Raw genomic sequence first — 18,739 nt, 5'->3', positions numbered from 1 at the left:
TTAAACAGAGAAATGAAGAAATGAAGCAGCAAGCTGATATTGCCAAGGCAATCCAAGATAATACCTATCTTCACATGAGCATGTGGCAGAAGAAACACAACAAACTCAAGAAGAGATGCAGAAGGCTGAACAGAGCCTTAATTAATTTGAAATTCAGATGCATGTTCAAGAGGCCAAAGGTTAATGTTTCTACACAAAGGAAGAGAAGGAGGTTGGATGTCCTAGCTGAGGCATCCCAGCAGATGGACTGAATTGTGTTTTCATTGCATGAGGACATGCAATACCCTCGGAGTGGGGGTATGTAGAACCTCTATTTTACACCTATTTGTCTACCATTTTCCTCCACTTTTCCTTATCTTTTCTTCACTTTTGCCTCATTCTCACCATAAAACCTCTCAGATCATTACATTCAGTGTCAATAAGCATGATCAAGCAAGTTTTGCTAATGGATGACTATTTGTTTAGTTTTTGACTCACTTGCAGGAATCCCGCAGCTATCTGATGATCCCGCAGCTATCTGAAGATCCTGCAGCCTTTTTGTTAAACACTATGATCCACGTGTCGGTTTGCTAGACGGGCCACATGGGCACTCAGGTATCAGTGTGCTCGAGGTTCCTGTCCCATTGTTCCAGCCATCCACGTCACTTTCACCCATGGTCAAAGCTGGTTTAGCCACGGTCAACTCAAGGTGGTTTAAACGGTGTTTGAGAGCTGTTTGGTCACGTCACCTTAAATGGTGATCTGTCTATGTTCTACAGATGGCAGAGGACGCAATCTAACATAGGATTTATTATGTCGACAGAACCACTAAACTCGTCCACGCAGCCGTGATGTGTCAAAGGACCTTTAATACGCATACTGTTTTATTGTTTTTCTGTTAACTAGCTGTACGCGTAGGCTATCTTAGAAGCTCCTATAAATTGATGCGTCTGCGTACGCTCAAAGAACTTCTGATTAGTTGTAATTTGCTGCACTTGTGTTGAATTTAGAAGCGTTTGTGAACTCTGTTTTCTAGTGCTATTCCAGCACTCTGTTTTGTAAACTTTTTGCAAATGGAGGAATCAATATAGCACTGTTTTGAAGTTTCCAGATCTTTGAGTTCTCTTGTGGCTGAATGAACAGAGGGCCCCTGCTCATCTCAGCCTTTGTAAAGTATTTCATGTGCAGCATTTCATTATTTTCTTATTTGTTTCCTTAAGCATGTATAGTTTCATTTACTTGTTTTCCTTTATTTTCAGCTGATCAGTGTTCTTTCTTTGCAGGTTTCTTTTAGCCCGGGATTTATTTTTATATGTGTTGTGTTTGCTTTACAGCTAATGGTATTTGAAGTTGACAATTCAAGTGCTGCCATTTTGTCTTTATAGTTAGTTTTTAATCTTATTTCTCAAAGAGCTGTTAATATACATGAATGATCTTCATCATAAACTGTTATCTTTTAAGATCAAAATATCACTAACTTGCAGCTTGTTTGGATGCTTTTTGGACTGTTCTTAAGCTACTTTCTTTCCGTACTTTACACAGTACATGTGCTTTGAAGTATCGAGTTAGAAAGAGTAAATCATTACCACTAGTCTTTAAAGTAGAAGTTTTGATTTTAAAGTGCTTCCTAGACTATTTCCTCACTACTTTCTAATCATGCTTTCCATAGTACATATGGCTGAAGTAGAGAATTAGAAATAGCAAATTATTATCATTAGTCTTTCAAGCATATTTTTCTCACTTTTATAATTCCACTTAAGCTACTTTCTTTCCGTGCTTTACACAGTACATGTGCTTTGAGGCATCGAGTTAGAGAGAGATAATCTTTATTCTTGGGTTTTAAAAGTGATTCTCTTTTCTTTCATTAGCAGCAACTTGAACGGTGTCTAGTGCCATTGGTAGTGGTCATTTGCTTTCAAGTTTATTTCAAGTCATTTCAATTTCACTTATTCTTTCCAAGCATTTCCTTTCAAGCAATTAGTTAGAGATCACTCCACACACACTTCCACTCATTTAGAATTCACTCTACACACACACTATCACTCACTTGTTTATAAATTCTCATTCCATCTAGGAACATAATTAACCACAACAACACCCCCAACGATAAGAAAAACTCTAAGAGGTTACTTAAGTACATATAGTACACCCTCACTTCATCAGCTTACGAGCCCCGGGTTGACAATAAATACTAGCAATTTAGATAACACTAAATTGACTAAACAGCTACCGAGGAGGATGAATCAGATATCTGATTCGTAGATTCTGGAGCCTCCTCACATATGACAGGTAAAAAGCAATGGTTCAGAAATTTTAGAGAATCCAACACTGGAGTAAAAGTATACCTTGGAGATAATAGAGGGTACGAGATCAAGGGACATGGAGATGTCCTTGTTACTCTGCCTGATGGAAAGATCAGGAATATATCTGATGTGTGGTATATTCCTGGTATTAAGAAGAACCTGATTTCTGTGTCAAAGATTACAGATCAGGATCTCAAGGTAGAATTCTTTAAATCTCATTGTATTATTAAAGACTTGTTGGACCAGATGAAGCCTATTGCTACAGGTATTCGTATAGGAGGACTCTACAAACTGGATGTGAAGAGTACGCCACAACAAGCCTTGATGTCATCGGATAAGTCTGCTGAAAATTTGTGGCATCAGCGACTTGGGCATATCAATTTCAGTGACCTCCTTCTGTTGCAGAACAAAGGTATGGTAGATGGTCTTCCTGTTTTAAAAAAGTTGCATATTGATTGTGAAGCATGTGCATTCAGTAAGCAGCATAGAGATGAATTTCATGCCTTTAAAGATAGGAAACAGAGGGATATACTTGAACTTGTACACACTGACTTATGTGGCCCGATGCAGACAAGATCGTTAGGAGGGGTCTACTATTTTTTAATCTTTGTTGATGATTGTACAAGATTCACATGGGTATATTTTCTTAAACGGAAGAGTCATGCTTTTGAGTATTTCAAGCAATATAGAAATATGATTGAGAAGCAGACATGAAAGTTCATTAGGATTCTTCGATCAGATCAAGGCGGAGAATTCAAGAAAGGGGTTTTCATCAAATACTGCAACGAGCATGGGATACAACAGCAATTTACAACACCTTACACTCCTCAGCAGAATGGAGTAGCTGAGAGGAAAAACAGAACACTGGTGGAGTGTGCTCGCAGTATGTTGAAAGGTAAGAATCTAACTAATGGTTTTTGGGCAGAAGTTGTCAATACTGCAGTATATTTGAAGAATAGGAGTCCTACTAAAAGTCTTGATTATAAAACTCCTTTTGAAGCATTGTTTGGCTTCAAGCCTGCAGTAAGTCACCTTAGAGTATTTGGTTGTAAAGCTTTTGCGCATGTTCCCAAAGAAAACAGGAAGAAGTTAGATTCAAAGGCCATTAAATGTACCTTCATTGGATACTGCAGTGAGTATAAGGCTTATAAAATGTTTGATCCTTCTACTCACAAGGTGTTTGTTAGTAGAGATGTAGTATTCCATGAACAGGTTGATGATGGAAATCCTGTTCAAAACAATGAAGAATGGCATGTACCCTTACTTTCAGATGAGGATAGTGAAACAGGGATCAGTCAGCAACAACAACAGCAACATCAATAGCAGGATAAAGAGGAAGAAATCGAGTTTAGTCCACAAAGAGAAGAACACAACAGAATAATTGAACCCCCACTGCTTAGGAGATCTAGTAGGCTGAAACAGTTACCAGCTCGATATAGGGATTGTGCGCTCATCACTGGTATGTTAAACATTGCAGAACCTTCTAATTTTTATGAAGCTAGTAAGAGTTATGAATGGAAGGAAGCAAAGAAAGATGAATATGAATCTATTATTAAGAACAATAATTGGGATCTAGTAAAGCTTTCTAATGATAAACAACCCATAGGTTGCAGATGGTCATTTAAGTTGAAATTTAAAGTAGATGGGTCTATTGATAAGCATAAAGCAAGGTTGGTGGCAAAGGGGTATTCCCAGAAAGAAGGTATTGATTTCGAGGAAACATTTTCCCCTGTTGCAAAACTAAATACCATTAGACTAATTATTGCTTTAGCCACTAAGCATCATTGGAAAATACATCAATTAGATGTTAAATCTGCGTTCTTAAATGGTGATTTAAAAGAAGAAGTATACTTAGTGTAGCCTGAGGGGTTTGTTAAGAAGGGAGAAGAGCACTTAGTATGTAGATTAAAGAAAGCTTTATATGGTTTAAAGCAGGCTCCTAGATCCTGGTACGAAAAAATTGACTCATTTTTCCTCATGCATGGTTATAAATGGAGCAAAAATGATCCCAATTTGTATACTGTGTTTAATGATGAGGGACAGATAGTGTTGATTTCTTTATATGTAGATGATTTGATAATCACCAGGAGTGCAGACAATCTCATTGAAGAAATCAAGTAATAGTTATCACAGAAATTTGAGATGAAGGACCTTGGAGAAATGCATCACTGTTTGGGTCTAGAAGTTTGGAGAGATTCAAGCCAAACTTTCTTGTCCCAGGGTAAGTATGCTAAGAGTTTGTTGACTAAATTCAAAATGGATGAGTGCAAGGCTGCATTTGTGCCTTTACAACAGAACAACAAACTTCAGGTGAATGATGGTTCGAAATATGCAGATGCAACATTGTACAGACAGTTGGTTGGTAGTCTTATTTATTTGACTACAACGAGACCAGATCTAGCCTATGCAGTGAGTGTTTTGAGTCAGTTCATGACTCGACCTCATGAGAACCATTGGATTGTAGCGAAAGGAGTGCTGAGGTATCTGCAAGGAACTTCAGACTTTGGTATTTTGTATTCTGACTCATTTGATATTAGTTTGACAGGTTATACAGACTCTGATTGGGCAGGAAATTTAGATGATAGAAGATCAATTATAGGTTACACCTTCAGCATTGGGTTCGAGGTCATCTCTTGGTGCAGCAAGAAGCAACACACTATTGTATTATCCTCAGCAAAAACAGAATATCAAGCTATGTGTGCAGCAACATGTGACACAGTTTGGTTGCACAGACTTCTCCAAGATGTAGGAGAAGAATAGACAACAACTATGGTTATCAATTGCGATAATCAAAGTTCCATCAAATTGGCCTATAATCCCATGTTTCATAAAAACAATAAACACATAGACACTCAATTTCATTTTGTCAGGGAGAAGGTGCAGTCCAAAGAGATTTGTGTTGAATATTGTAATTCTTGTGATAATATGGCTGATATATTTACTAAGCCTTTGGGAAGACTGAAGTTTGATTTGTTTAGGGACATATTAGGTGTGTTTAAGAACCCTTTCTCCATTAAGGGGGAGTGTTAGAATTAATGGAGATTAGGTGATTATTGTTACGTAGTTATGATTGTGATTTTCTTGGATATTCAGTTCCTATCATTTAGGGATTTGATTTACTATCCCTAACAATGTGTATCTATTTATTATTGGAGTTTAATGTGAAGCCTAAGCGACATATTTGCTTGTAGGAGCTCCTGGTGATCCGCACCTGTGAGCTCCTCTTGTGTTGTTTGCCAATTCATGTCTTCCATATGCAACTGTTGACATCTCTGAATGCGGCTATTTTTGCAGTTTATAGAACTTCGAAATTGCAGGGTTGTAATAAATTTAAATTTAGACTTTTGAAGCAATTTTGATATTGATACACACAAGATGATGATGTCTGCATCTTTAAAGAGCAAAGTATTTCTTCGGTATTAGACGACTTGTGGAGTCCTATTGATGTACAAGAATTAGGGGTGATAGGGGTGACATTTGGGCATAAAAAACACAGCAAAGTCCTATTATCTAATCGGAGGGATCTGATTCCAGTGATGAAAGCAAAGAAGTCTTTTGAGATAGAACCTATCTCTCCAGATGAGGGATGGACATTGTTTCAAAGAATATTTTTGGAAGTACTACCTAATATGATGAAACTATCTTTATGAGTGAAATGTGAACCTTTTCTTGTCAATCTCATTTTTAATTTTTTTCCTGAACTTTGTTTTCTTCGATGACACCAACCCATTGGTAATTAACAAGACAACATAATATTCAAATATTTGCTTGATACAAATCTTCATAACCTCTTTTGGCCCTGAAGAATGTAAGCTTCCCTAATATGCCTAGCATTTGGTGCAAGCAATGTGAAATACCTACCTGAAAAGCCCTGTGCCTTCAATCAACCTTCAATCAACAAGCTACTACAGTCTTCACTGTGTTGCCTCACATAATCACTTATGCTAGTACATACTTTCACTATACTTCTCTAACTTATGGATCCTCACGTACGATGATTTAGACCCTTGTCCTCTTTGTTTTCCAGGTAAAAAACACCTACAACGTGATGATCATTACAAGTCTTGAAAGCTCTTTGGGCCATTCTAGTTGGTGAATATCTAAAAGGTCAAAAAATATATATCCATGAAATGCTAGTGTATAGTTCCAATGATTTTCGAGAAAGTATACATAATTGTATTGCAAATCGTACAATATGGTAGTTGTGTAAAATATATACCATGTTTATCCTGCTCACCAAGTGAACCTCTTACGCAAATGAAGAGAATACCCACTTCACACATTTACACTCAGTACAACGGCTGTCGTTAAAACTACGGTGAAGACCAACTATCTTATATACGTGAAAATGACTCTGCTCACTCTTCAAAGAATAGGGCTTGCCCCACAACCGTATGCCCCACGGTGAAGGGTTAGGACCAAAGCAGCTTCTTCTTTGGCCCTTTGTAATCTTGATGGATAGGTTTAGGAGTCCATGCTTCCCAGACTCTAGCAACCAATGTGACTACCCTAGCGGAGGCGACAACACAACCAAAGCTTTCTTGTGAGAGCCCGGTTAGCAAAGGCGTCGTGGGGTTGCCCTCCCGCGAGTCATTACTTTCGGGTCGGGGAAGAAAGCAGTGCCTCAATGAAGTTCTCCTCTCTGAGCTAAATCTCTCAGTCCAATACCTTGGGCTTAGAGGGTGGTCTCCCTTTTGTCGCTGCCAAGCGATCCTAACTCAAACACGCTGCAACTGTTTCATCTGCCTTCGCTATCTTTGCCCCTGCTACTGCTGATACTGTGCTTCCAGCGTTGGGACTTAGTCCTCCTTCCAGAGCCTAGTTGGTCGATAGTCAAGCCTCGGTTTTAAAACTATGGTGCTTTTAATTAAAGCCAGACTTGTAAGAAGCAACTAAATAGAGCAGCAACAGGGGTATTCCAAACTTCGAACTCGGGATTTAGACCATTGTCCGCTGGAACGCTGTGTTTTCTTTCTTTCATAATTGATTATTAGAAGCATTGGAAGCTTTAATTAGGGCAAAAACAGAGGCATTCCAAGCATCGAAATGAGGACCTCCCGCACTCGAAGCTAGAAACTGTGCGGTATATTTTGAAATAAACCCTTGTATATTCAAGCAACAAAATGGAGACCTCCCGCGCTCGAAGCTAGAAACTGTGCAGTGTATTTTGAAATAAACCCTATATTGAAAGGTGAATGGGGCAGGAGGAAAATGGAACTACTTTTTCTATGAAAATGTCAACGTAAAACAGAAACTGGGGAGGAAAATGGAACTGTTTTTATCTTTAAAAGCGCAAACAGTATAAACCCTAGTATATTCAACGGTGAATGGGGGTGGAGGAAAATGGAACTACTTTTTCTATGATAATGTCAAAGGAAAACAGAAACCGTGCAGGAAAACGGAACTGTTTTCTTTAAAAGGGAGTACCAAAAGTCGTATAGACCACACAGCCAGCCCTGGCAGATGAAGAATGTTGAGGGTGGGATTTGAACCCACGCCCTTTCGGACCAGAACCTTAATCTGGCGCCTTAGACCAACTCGGCCATCTCAACACCTGAAAGTTCTTAGAGCCATCTCAACACTTGTTATGTTGAGCATTTATTTAGCCAAGAGGTAAGGAATACTTACATTTTCACCTACACTGATAAACATTTTGACCTGGGAAAACGCTTGCAGCTCTTAATTTCACGGATGTGAGGAATACTTACGCTTTCACCTACACTGATAAACAATTTGATCTCGAACATTTTTGACAAATCTTATCTCACGCACAGAGTAACCAGGTACGGGGGCATTCCGAGAATCGAACTCGGGACCTCTCGCACCCAAAGCGAGAATCATACCACTAGACCAAATGCCCTTTGACAACCATTTCAAATCACGATTTCTAGGTAAAACGAAGCTGGCCATTTCAACTGCTGTTATGATGAACGGCAAAAATTTGCATTTCAAATTGATAATGTGGAAACACAGTCGACTCCATCACTCTCCCTTCATGGGAATGAATAATAAATAAGCAAATCCCGTCTATTGAATTTTATTGGAAAAGGATTTCACTCATTAATCCCTAGTGAATGCCTACGCGTCAATTTGGCTGGCCAACACCTATTCGCCATCATTAAAATGCTGCCGGAATTTCATTTCTGATGTCATTGATACAGCACCGCCCTTCCATTTTTTCCATTGAGGCTGAAGGCACAACTTGAAGCCCTACATTATTTAATATTTATTTTCTAATTGAGGAACAATGATATTGTTGGACGTGAACGTATTGTTTGGATGCATTATTGTAATAATGATGTTAATATGTATGAATTAAATATAATATTATTATATGAAATTTAATTAATTTTATATTCCCTATAATTAGAAAAGTTAATGGTTTTTATCATTTAATATTGAAAAATTATAATATTATTTTAATTTTCTATTCATAACATCACTACTTATATGTATCAACTGAATATAATATTTTTAATATAAAATTAATAAAATTTAATATTCATTACCTAATAAAAATGAAAGTGTTTGAAAAATCTTAAGATATAAAATTATAAGATTATAATAATGATTTTATATTTATATAAATAAATTTATCTAAACTTTTATTAAAAATTTGAAAACGAAGTTATCGGCCTAATTAGGAATTGAAATTTGAATGGATGGTAAGGAGTTGAGAGTTGGCATACAAGTGTGAGAACCATAGCTCAAACCACCACCAGTGTTAACATTAAACTATATTAATATTAAATTGGACACTGACTATTAAACTTAATTTCAATCAAATTTTTTTAGAGTTCATGTCGCATTACATGTACCAATGATCTATGCATTTGGCTTTTCCTATTGCAAACTTCGTGTTCACGATGGCCATCAAGAAAAATGTAACAACAATCATAAATGTATTGCAACCATGACCTATCTAGAGCTTGTCCTGCTCCACGTTGTTGTGATGATCCTATGTCAAATCTATCTCCCACTTGTCGGAGTCTACTACTCTATCCCACTGTTTGTTTCAACTCCGCTATGCTCTTGCCACAAGAACACTAGGCAAGTGATGGGCATGGATATTATGAACACTAAGAAAGCTATGGCCATGGATATCGTCATTGTATTTATAGGCAACACCATAAGTAAAGTTGTCGTTGGTTCAGTCATTCAACTTATGAAAGATGTTATTCAGAGAGGGGAAACCATCATATTTTTACAAGTTGATTTGAATCGTATGGCCCCTCGACTGCTAGATATTAGCATTATCTTGCAAGTACAATTATATTGCACAAACACAAGTAGATATGTGACTTATTGAACCCTAAGTTCGACATATTTTGTGCTCAAACGCAGGTATAGATGTGACTTATGGAACCCTAAGTTGGCACAATTGGTGTATACAACACAGTGGAAGTTGGTAAAATGTGTCTCAAAGTGGTGTACAACAGTTATATTAAGGTCAGTTTTGGGGATGTGGTCCAACAGTTAGGACAGATGGTTTGGTCCCCATGGATCTTATGGTCCAATCCCAGGAAAGACTATGTATGCCTGAAAGTCACTCGAAACGCGATTTCTTTAGTTGAAAACAAAAATTATATTAAGGTCAATACTGTCTTCAACAGGTCATTTGAGTGGTTGTTCTCATGGATTATAAAATTTAAAAATGCCCCACAATTTTGATGTCCTATTGATCTACAAGAATTATGAGTGGCATTTGGCCATAAGAAACTTAGTAAAGTCATATTCTCTACTAGGAAGAGGGATTTGATTCTAGCAATGAAAACAAAGAAGACCATTGAAATAGAACCTATCTCTCTCAATGAGTGGAGGACATTCTTTTGAATAATATTTTTGGAAATACTACCTAGGATGAAATACTACTTGACTTTGTTGCATCACATAATCACTTACTTGAAAGGCACTATGTTTTCAACCCACAAGTTATTACAAATTTGACTTTGTTGCTTCACAAAATCACTTATGCTCATACTTATTCTCACTGTACTTCTTTGAGTTATGGATCCTTGTGTACTTTTAAGGGCACAATCACTAAAACATTGCTTGTGTGTTTTCTAATTTAAAGGTTGTTGTAATGCCCCGTATTAATAAATCAATAAATAATAAATAAAAGATAATAACAATAAACAAATAAAACAATAAATAACTGAGACAAATAATAATAGTAAATAAATAAAATGATAAATAATAAACTCAAGTTCATAATAAATAAAAAGAAAATGTAAGAATAAGTATTAAAGTTAATAAAAAGGAAAAAAGAATAATATAAACGAGAATTAAATTAAGAAAACTAGAAGTTGGCATGATGGCACACAGATTGTGTTTATGTAGATCCCCTTCTAATCCCTTTTCTATTTAATGGATGAAAGAAAGATGAGAAACATTCATTCATTCATTCATTCTTTTGAGAGGACAATGTTGAGAGATAAATGATTCATTGGTTGTAAGAGTTTATTGAAGGTATAGGGGTGTCCATATATAGAAAGATTATGTGTAGCTGAGCTTAGATTGAGCAGATAGTCATCTCCAAAACTTTGTTGTAGTCAACAAAGTCGAAATGGCACAACAACTCTGAAATATCTAGTAGTAAATATCATTGTTTTTAAGTCTTTTTCTTCTCATGATCTTGTAAATTATATGCTAGTCAATAGAATATTTATGTGTTTATTATTAATAACATAGATGATTCTGGGTCAAAGAAAAACTAAAACAATGTGGACTATTAAAAATTATTAAAGTATTTCATAATTAATTTGAAAATTATTTATATATTAAGTTAAAATATTAAATATATTTTCAAACTTAGTAACTTCCTGTTATCCAACATTTATGAGTTATTTTAAAGTTAGGTCAATCTTGCCAGAAACATAATTAACGTGAAGCGAAAGTTGTTAAGACTTGATGGAGGAGAGTAGCCAGGGATTAACTATATAAGTAAGGTAGTCGATTTTCAATTCTGAGCTAATTGAAATGTGCATATTAATGGGTGAAAGCATGGAGTTAGGTTACACGTTTTGGCGATAGATGGCACGTTTGGGTGGAAAAAGGATGGCTTGATCAAGCCATTTAAGCACATGATCGAGATCCTTGGGCACTAAAAAATAGCTCGATCAAGGGTTAAAAACAAACCCTCGATTGAGCCATTTTTTTATTTAATAATGCTCCTATGATTTGCACACACCATTTACACAGGCCGTGGGTAATTTCAGAGCTTGAGCGAGAGTATGATGGTAGCTCGACAAAAAGTATTGGAGCTTGATCAAGCAATTTGAAGCATTGAGCATTCAAATGATTCTCAAACGAAGGTAGGTATTCTATCTTTTTTTCTTTCTTATTTATGTTTTTTGAAAAATTAATACAAAAAAAACAACCATGTAAAAGACCATGAAAACCAATTAATTTAAAAAAAACAACAACACCAAAACAATGAAAACTACAAAAAAAATTCAAAAAACTTAGAAAATCACAAAACTAACCAAGAAAACTACAAAAAAGCATTAATTAATTTATTTTATTTTATTTATTTATTTTCAAAACAACTTAAAAAACCACAAAACCAATCTAGAAAACCATTAAAAAAAAATAAAAACACTTCGAAACGACATAAAAATATAATTTAAGTTTTAAATTTTGTTTCTTACTTGCAATGTTTTGTTTATTAAATGCATATTTTCTGATTTTGAATAGTACAAAACTATTTTTCTAATTATTTTATGTTTTAAAAATTTTCTTTAGAAATTTTGTGAAATAAATTTTATTTTATTTTTAAATTTTTTGTTATTTAAAATGCATTTTGAATTTCTAACAAATTTGATAAAATATACGCCAAAAAACTCAAAAAAAAAAAAAATGAAACTATGACCAATAAATAAGTAACTTAGGAGCTTGACATTGACATGATGAATATGATTCCTCACGTGAACTGCTAGCTTTAAAAATAAATCTTTAAAATTAAAAAAGAAAAAGAGAATATATACATATATAAGCTAAATGTGAAGTTGGGTTACATTTTTTGCTTTTTTTTTTTTAAGAAAAAAATAGCATTTTTAAAAGTTTTTCAATTGTCGCCAAGCCAAACCAATTTTTCTGTTTAGGATTTTATTTTATAATAAAAAAAAAAACTTGTCAAAAATTTTATTAGCTTTCTATTGCTTATTTTTTAGAAATTTTTTATTCACATTTGGTATGTTAATTTACCAATTGTTTGACTGCGTGTTCTTTAAAAATCAAGGGATTCATAAAAAAATATTTTTTGGCACTAGTGTATTCTTTGTTAACTTGGAGTTTTTGAAACAAAAAATGTGTTGCAGCAATCTAGACAAACTCTAATTCAATATAGTTGTATTTACGCAACTGACTGATGCACATCATAATTACTAGAATTTTTTGCATTGAACCAATCTGAAAAAACTGTAGATTTTGAAGATGTTTAACATAATGTCATGTTTCTCAATATATTAGTTAAAAACTAAAAATCTAAAAACTACCCATTAAAGAAGACAAATCACCATAATGCACCATAAATTTTTCATATTTTCACAGTTTATTTAGGAAGATACAAAATTTTGGTTTCACTGAATCATAATGACCTTTAGAATTTTTTTGCACAGATTTTATTATAAAATTAATTGAAATTAGTAAATATCTATGAAATTCCATCAAATTTATATCTACTAAAAGTAGATTCAATTCTGCAAATGCTCGTATTGTTTCCAAAAGCAAATTCACTGTAAAGGTGATCAGAGCCGAGCTATTGCAGAGTTGCAGGTTTTTGATCAAACAAAGTAGTTCGGCCACATAAAAAAAAAATTAGCTGAAAACCTATGCATATTTTCCATCAGTTGCAAAATTGAAATGGTGCAACCCTCTGAAAAATTGTTTAGGCTAAATGCTATAAATAATCTTGGCCGAAACATTTTTTTCACATTCACATTTCTCATTTGGCTTGAATTTTTAAAGTACAAGTCTTTTGCGCTGAATTTTGAAAGTAAGCCTTTTGGGTTGAATTTTTAAAATGATTTTTTTTGCGCTGAATTTTGATAGTAAGTCTTTTGGGCTTAATTTTAAAATTTTAAAAGTGAGTATTTTGCGTTGAATTTGAAAGTAAGTCTTTTGGGGTGAATTTTGAAATTTTTTGGCTTAATTTAAAAAGATAATTATTTTTGTTGAATTTTGAAAATGAATTTTTTTTTTGCTGGATTTTGAAATTGATTTTTTTGGATTTGATTTTAAAAATCTACATAGATTGAATTATCATAGAAAATCAAAGAAATTGAACGAGAAAATATGATCAAATAAGAGACAATGAGGCTCGTAGAGAATACTCGATAAACTATTACAAAAGAAAGAAGGAAAAACACTTAAATATTGAATGGGAAAATCAACATCAACAAGAAGTTGAAGCAGGTATGTAAATGTAAATATTATAAATGATATTTTAAAATTTAATAGTGTATTGTGAAATTTAATTTTTATTTGATGAACTAATTTGGAAAATATTTTGCAATGCAAACAGAGAGATATTTTTCTCATAACATTCATGATGAGATTGAAAATGTTGAAAGACAAAATGAAAAAGATAATAAACCAATGATTTCTTCTCCTTGTATTCATCTTTGAGGACTTAGAGTTCAAGTACATTGTTAGCCTTTCTTTTTGTGTATTCTAAAGTTGTTCATTTGAGCTAGTAAGTTAAGTATTACAAAATTGTTTTCATTAATATGGCATGACTTTGTTGTTAAGTTAAAAAGAAATTCAAAGATCTCCCAAACATTGTACTATAATGTAAGGATGTAGCATATCATAATTTTTTTGTTTGTTTGTTGTTGATTGTACAACTATCATGTTTGCATTGCATTTTTCTTTTTTATGGACCATCATTTTATTTTTTCAAATATTTTTATTTCCATCTTAGTACCATGTTTTATAAAGCAATTTTATAGTATGTATGTATGAACAACTTTATATTAAAAGTTAACTATCAACCGACGTACATAGTAGCCTTTCTATACACAAATGCGAAATGTATACCATATTTTATAATGTATTTTTAGGTTATGGTTGTTTTAGACATCTGCAACATTATAATATTCATTCAAATGCAAAATGTACCATGTTTTGTAATTTGCAATTTTACTAGATTCATTTTAAATAACTTGACAAATCAACTTTAAACGAAACCTGAGAATCAATTAAGTCTAACATTATAAGAATGATCATGCAAAATGTACCAACTAAATGCAAATTTACATTCATTGCTATATATTCATTAACTTAAATATGTAAAACCTTTAAGCATCAAACCATGCATCATGCAAATTGTACCATGTTTTATAATGCAATTTTATAAAATGTTTGCATGAACAACTTTATATTAAAAGTTACCTATCAACCGGCATCCATAGTATCCATTCTATATATGAATGCAAAATGTATGTACCATATTTTATAATGCAATTTTAAGTTATGATTGTTTTATACATCTACACCAAATTATAAGATTCATTCAAATGCAAAATGCACCATGTTTTGTAATTTGCAATTTTACTAGATTCATTTTAAATAACTTGACAAACCATCTTTAAACGAAACCTAAGAATAATATACTAACATTATAAGAATGATCATGCAAAATGTAACAAATAAACGCAAATTTACTTTCATTGCTACATATCTATTAACTTAAATACATAAAACCTTTAAGCATCAAACCACGCGTCATGCAAATTGTACCATGTTTTATAATGCAATTTTATAAAAAAATTGCATGAACAAACTTATATTAAACGTTAACTATCAATCGACATCCATATTAGCCATTCTATACATGAATGAAAAATGTATTTACCATATTTTATAATGAAATTTTAAGTTATGGTTGTTTTAGACATCTACACCAAATTATAAGATTCATTCAAATCCAAAATGTACTATGTTTTTTAATTTACAATTATACTTGATTCATTTCAAATAACTTACAAAACAACTTTAAACGAAACCTAAGAATCATCTACTAACATTATAAGAATGATCATGCAAAATGTACCAAATAAATGCAAATTTATTTTCATTGCTACATATTTATTAACTTAAATATGTAAAACCTTTAAGTATCAAACCATGCATCATGCAAATTGTATCATGTTTTATAATGCAATTTTATAAAATATTTGCTTGAACAACTTTATATTAAAAGTTAATTGTCAACCGTCATCCATTGTAGCCATTCTATACATGAATGCAAAATGTATGTATCATATTTTATAATGCACAATTATAAGAATCATCATGCAAAATGTATATAAACTCCAAAATTAGAATGTAATAAATCATATTAAAGAGTTCGATTTGAAATATGTCCAAAATTTATATCATTATAAAAGTAAATATATAATAAAAAATTGTCAAATAAAAATATGCATCAAAGAGATCAATTCATAATAAAAAGTTTTACTTTAAATATGTCCAAATATTATATCATGATAAAAGTAAATATAATATAAAAAGATTGTCATATAAAAAATTACATCAAAGAGAATATCGTTGAAATATATAATATATCAACATCCTCATGCTCTCATCAAAATCACGGGTGCCCTACACAACATGTGTAATTGCATACATACATAAGATTTTGTACTTTACAATTAAATTTTAATGTTTTAAAATTAAATAAGAGTATAAGATCATCAAAACAAAATTATAAAAAGTTTTCAATTCCATGCAATACCTCACGGTGTTCCCCTCCATTATGCCCTCATGGTGTTCGCCATGCATTGCGCCCTCATAGATAACCTGTACAATACATGTACATGTATATATATTAAAAATTTAAAATTGCACATGAAAATGCATAAACTTGGAATATTAAAAAAATAAAGTATCAACTTCTTCAAATTGTCTAGATGGTTCAATCCTTGTAACCAACTCAAGTTTCAAATTCCATGCAATATCTCATGGTGTCCCCCATGCATTTATCCCTCATGGATGCCATGTACAATACATGTACATGTATATATTAAAAATTTAAAATTGCACATGAAAATGCATAAACTCACAATATTAAAAAAATTGTTAAACAACTTTTTCAAATTGTTTAGATGATCCTAACCCCATTTCTGAGTCCATCGCTAAAGTCCCTGGAGAATGGAAATCGTTTCCACAAACCTAAAATTCAAAAATTTTAAAACTGTAAGATAGAGATCTCATTTTTTAATGAAACTTGCTTCAATTTATAACAAAACAAAAGTGAAATATTCAATACTTGTGACAAGTGAATATTTGACACATATCCTAATAGGGAGGAAGAGGGTGGTGCTATGTCGAAAACATCAGAATGAATCAGAATCTGTTAACATTTAATTATATATGAAATTATTTATTTTAAAAATATGTCCTCACGATACCGATATAATAAAAGTATAATAATAATATCAACATGAACTCTTCAAAAAAACTAACATCTATCAACATATCTTGATTGAAACCTGAACCTCAGACTGTGATATTATCAAAATTTTCGTTCAACAAACGAGTTAATTGTAAATGGTGAATATATGATACATTTGTGTTAGGTTATATCTAAAAAATTAACAAAATGTATGAGAATCAACATTAACGAATACATTACATTACATTAAAATATCCACCCTAACCATTAACACATACCGATCCCACACCCTCTTCCTCATGACCAATTAGGTCTTTCCAACCATCACGACAACCCTTTTCATATGCTTTAAGATAATCAATATTCATATTATCTATCTCCTCATATGTTTTATATGCAAAATTAGCATGTGCATTAGCTTGTGCTCTTTGTCGATTTAAACCAACATCAATTCCAATCAATGCAATCTGGATGTTTTCTATAATGGCATCCATTCCTTCTCGACCAATTTGAGAAGTGGCATCCATCTCCGACTGCAAAGTTACCAAATGTGGAGGTTGACGTACCAAAGGTGGTAGAGGGAGAGGCAATTCAATATCTTGTAATGCTCCCTTACGTTCATATAGTCGACCTCTCTCAGTACCATAAAATTCATATGGAAGGTAATTATAATCAGATCTCATACCCAAAAATAATTCTACATAAAATAATTTTGTAGAATAAATTGGAACCTCGTCATTCCATGGTAATGTTCCATACGCTACAAGGAACCTATCATACAAATGGTTGACTATATCAGGGTGCTTGAAATATTGCACCTTGAGCATCTTTCTTTTCAACCCTTCTTTGAAATTAAACATAGACTTTGCATATGCTTTTGTAACCCTTTTACTTACCTCGAACCATTTATCGGGATCCATTACTGCTTCTTTCTTTGCCTCGTCATATCTATAAAGCAATTAGTGGTTGGTCCAAGCTTCTTGTAAATATCAAGAAATGAGCTTAGAGAGTGCACAACCATTTCTAAGCTTTGTCGACTCTCTGCAGGGAGCTCCAAACTCCCAAGATCTTTCCTCAATTTTAAATAATGGACTATGCACCTTTGTAACATACATTGTTGGAGGTTTGTTTCCCAAGGAAGTTCATCGAGAATATCATATGGATAGGTGGTAGTTGGTGTATGATCTTCTTCTTGAATTTCCCTGCTTTTCTTATGTTTAATTGAACAACATTTTCACCCCCTACATCAATATAACTACATAAATATAAAAACATGTAAACAAATGTATTCATACACATGCAAGATGGACATGTACACATATATATACATACAATTCATTTACGTGTACAATCTTTATTAACATAAAAAAATAAAAAAAATCATATAATTTACCAAAATGATGACAATCATGATGATCTGATTGAGATTGATGACCACCCAGAGATGGTTGAGCACCATTATGCCCAAGTACATCAGTTGATTGAGCTTGTTGACCACCCTCATGCGACGACATAGTGAGAGAAGCTTCTAAAAAAATAGAAAATCAATATATATGTATATGTATATGTATATGTATATGTATGTATGTACATATGATTCTACCTATTTATCATTTAAGTAAATGCACATAAATATATATAAACCATACCACGATGATGTGAACAATGGCCCTCCATTGATTGAATAGATACTCTCTTCGACCTAGTTTGAGATGCTCCTAAAAAAATGAAATTTATTACAAATTAATAAAGCTAAATTGAAAAAAAATCAATTTCATATGTATGTACATATGCTTATATTCAAATATCATCTATAAAATTGCACATAAACATATATATACCACGATCATGATGTAACGAATGATGGACTTCCCTCGTGATGCAGGAGCATTTGGCTCAAAAGAATCATTGTATTTTAGTAGACATAGGGGGGTCTTGTGTTTTAAGGAAGTTGGTTTCCTAAGTGTTGAATTAATGTAATTACTTAGGTTTTGAGTGATTTTAATGAAAATAGGAATTAGTTAAGTATTGTGAGGATATTTGTAAATGTTCCCGAATG

The 18,739-nt window shown here is 33.0% G+C and overlaps 2 non-coding genes across 2 annotated transcripts; both read right to left on the bottom strand.

The window, feature by feature from the left end:
* Positions 1-7,753: 7,753 nt before the first annotated feature.
* On the bottom strand, positions 7,754-7,834 carry TRNAL-AAG (transfer RNA leucine (anticodon AAG)). The gene has a single exon. It is a non-coding gene; the product is annotated as a tRNA-Leu (tRNA).
* Positions 7,835-8,070: 236 nt separating this feature from the next.
* On the bottom strand, positions 8,071-8,142 carry TRNAP-UGG (transfer RNA proline (anticodon UGG)). Its single transcript has one exon. It is a non-coding gene; the product is annotated as a tRNA-Pro (tRNA).
* Between the last annotated feature and the right edge of the window lie 10,597 nt (positions 8,143-18,739).

Source organism: Pinus tabuliformis, chromosome 6 (assembly GCF_031772625.1).
Source record: "Pinus tabuliformis cultivar Carrire ecotype Pingquan chromosome 6, CPIR1, whole genome shotgun sequence".
Lineage (NCBI taxonomy): Eukaryota > Viridiplantae > Streptophyta > Pinopsida > Pinales > Pinaceae > Pinus > Pinus tabuliformis.
The sequence above is the reverse complement of the archived record's forward strand: the minus strand, read 5'-3'. Positions and strand labels throughout refer to the sequence as shown.